General features: G+C 41.8%; 1 non-coding gene across 1 annotated transcript; it reads right to left on the bottom strand.

Moving 5' to 3' along the window:
* Window positions 1–288: 288 nt before the first annotated feature.
* On the bottom strand, window positions 289–392 carry LOC112132128 (U6 spliceosomal RNA). Its single transcript, XR_002913943.1, has one exon. It is a non-coding gene; the product is annotated as a U6 spliceosomal RNA (small nuclear RNA).
* Between the last annotated feature and the right edge of the window lie 2,275 nt (window positions 393–2,667).

Genomic DNA, 2,667 nt, shown 5'->3' with positions numbered 1-2,667 from the left:
CCTATTTCTCCACAGCCTCACCAGCGTCTATTGTTTCCTGACTTTTTAATAATCACCATTCTGACTGGCATGAGATGGTATCACATTGTGGTTTTGATTTGCATTTCTCTGATGATCAATGATGTTGAGTTTTTTTCATGTTTGTTGGGCATGTAAATGTCTTCTTTTGAGAAATGTTTGTTCATATCCTTTGCCTACTTTTTGATGGGGTTGTTTGCTGTTTCCTGTAAAATTGTTTGTCTTGTAAATTCTGGATATTGGACCTTCGTCAGATGGGTAGATTGCAAAAAACACATGGAGTACTTCACGAATTTGTGTGTCATCCTTGCACGGGGGCCAAGCTAATCTCTGTTTCATTCCAATTTTAGTGTATGTGCTGCCAAAGTGAGCACTTAATAATTTTCTATTACTGTGTAACAAATTTCCATAAACTTAGTGCCTTGAAACAATGTAAGTTTGTTATCTCCTAGTTTCCATGTGTCCGAAGCCAGTAAAGCTTAGCTAGACCTATGCTGAGGATCTCCTAAAGCTGGAATCAAGAGACTATCTGAGCTGCATTTCTTCTAGAGCTTAGAGTCTTTTTGTCCAAGTTCATATAGCTGGAAGAATTCAGTTCCTTGTGGCTGTAGGACTGAAGTTCTTGCTTTCTTGGTGGCTGTCAGACAGGGCTGTTGTCAACAAGTACAGGCCACCCAGAGTTCCCAGACACCTGACACTCTCGCAGTTCTTCTCATAACATAGTAACTCATGTTCTCAAGGCCAGGAAGATAATCTCTCATTTCAGCTTGCTATGATAGAGTCTTATGTGACATATCATGATCTTGGGAGTGGCTATCCTCAATTTGTCATATTTTATTGGCTAGAAGTAATCACGGTTTCCACCTGCACTCAGGAACCAGAAATTATGAAAGGGCATGACTTATTGGAGGTCATCTCAGAATTCTACCTACCACAATGTGTTAGGAAAGGTTGCTCCCACATTATTTTCAGATAAATATTGCAATCACAACACCAGCAGTGTGCAGAATAGCTCTCACATTATTCTTTTTTTTTTTTTTTTGAGACTTGATCTCACCCTATTGCCCAGTCTGAGTGCAGTGGAATGCTCATAGTTCACTGCAGCTTTGACCTCAGGGGCTCAAGTGATCCTTCCACCTTAGCCTCCTGAGTAGCTGGGACTACAGGCAGGCACATGCCACCATGCCCTGATAATTTTTTTTTTCAATGTAGAGGCAGAGTCTTTTTATGTTACCCAGGCTGGTATTGAGCTCCTGGACTCAAGTGATCCTCCCACCTCAGCCTCCCAAAATGCTTGGATTACAGGCATGAGCCACCGCGCCTGGCCTCAGGTCATTCTTGACCCCTTTATGAGAAGGCATACTCAAAGCCATTGTTGAACTAAAGGATGAAGACTAAGTTCAGTGGTAGAAAGGTGTGAGGAAGCACAAAGATTCTGCCGTAAAAATGCAAATTCAAAGGACCAGGGGCATTGGAATGAAAATTGCTACATGAAAATCTGAAGGACTTGAGTGAAGCTAAAAGAAATGTGTCTTCCTCTTTAATTGTTTTAAATATTGAGGCATCCATTGAAAAGTTTTCAGTAATTATTTTTTTCTGGGTCTTCTTAAATTAGGACAAGTAGCTGTATGAAGATGGATCTAAATAGTGAAAGAATATGCATTGTGATGACTCCTGTCAACAAGAATTTTCCAGTGAAGATTGTATTTACTTGTGCGGAGGCACATTTTAACTGGGCACCCATATTATGCTAGGCAATTTCATGTAAAGAACCATATTTAATCCTCACTGTGAGATGATGCTATTTTCACTTTCAGTTACAGAAAACAAGGCCCAGAGAAATAAACAATGTCCTCCATCTAGATTGCGCCTGCTGTAGGAACAGGAAGTGGGCTCTGCTCATGTCTGGGTATCCACTGCTTTCAGATCACAGACAATCAGTCACTGCTCATCACACAGCTGCTAAGTGGTGTGATCAGGACTGAAACCCCGGTGCCTCTGACTTCAAAGCCTATGCTGCTCCACTGCACCACAGCATCCATTTCATCAAAGTCAGGAATTCCCCCGTTTTATCTTGAATCTCTATCAGCTGGCCCTGGGTGGTCGTTGTTCATGTTACTCATCATCTGTGTTATCAGTAGGAATGCTTCCGGTATTACAGAAAAGGGACCATGCATCAGAAAATGGTTACAAAGTGGCAAAAACTGACCTGATGGGATGTAGTCAAAGGGCAGGAAAGGAGGGTGGGACAGGTCAAGGATGTGACCAGAAAGGCACTCACCATGGGAGCAAAATATAAAGTGGCACCAAAACACTCAGTGATCCTGATAAATGATACTTTAGTGCAATATTTGAAAAATCAGAATTTTTGTAAAAATATCCGTGGTGAAGAAAATATCAACATTGTAAGTAAAGATGGGATTGCACCCTGCACTTGCCAGACTCACTCACTCACTTCATCCTGGTTACCTTACAGCCCTGAGAGGAGGCAGAAGGCATAAAGAATGAGACCAGCGGAAAAAACCTCTCCTACTCCCATTTCTCCAGGTTTCTAGGAACGGGAATGAGGGAGAAGCAAGGGAATTCTCATCTGCAGAGGTCAGATTTCAGAGAAGTGACCATGATCTCTAGGAAAAGCATAGAAGCTTA

This window comes from Pongo abelii, chromosome 12 (genome assembly GCF_028885655.2).
Source record: "Pongo abelii isolate AG06213 chromosome 12, NHGRI_mPonAbe1-v2.0_pri, whole genome shotgun sequence".
NCBI classification, from domain to species: Eukaryota; Metazoa; Chordata; class Mammalia; order Primates; family Hominidae; genus Pongo; species Pongo abelii.
Note: the sequence above shows the minus strand (reverse complement) of the source record. Positions and strands in the feature narration are given on the sequence as shown.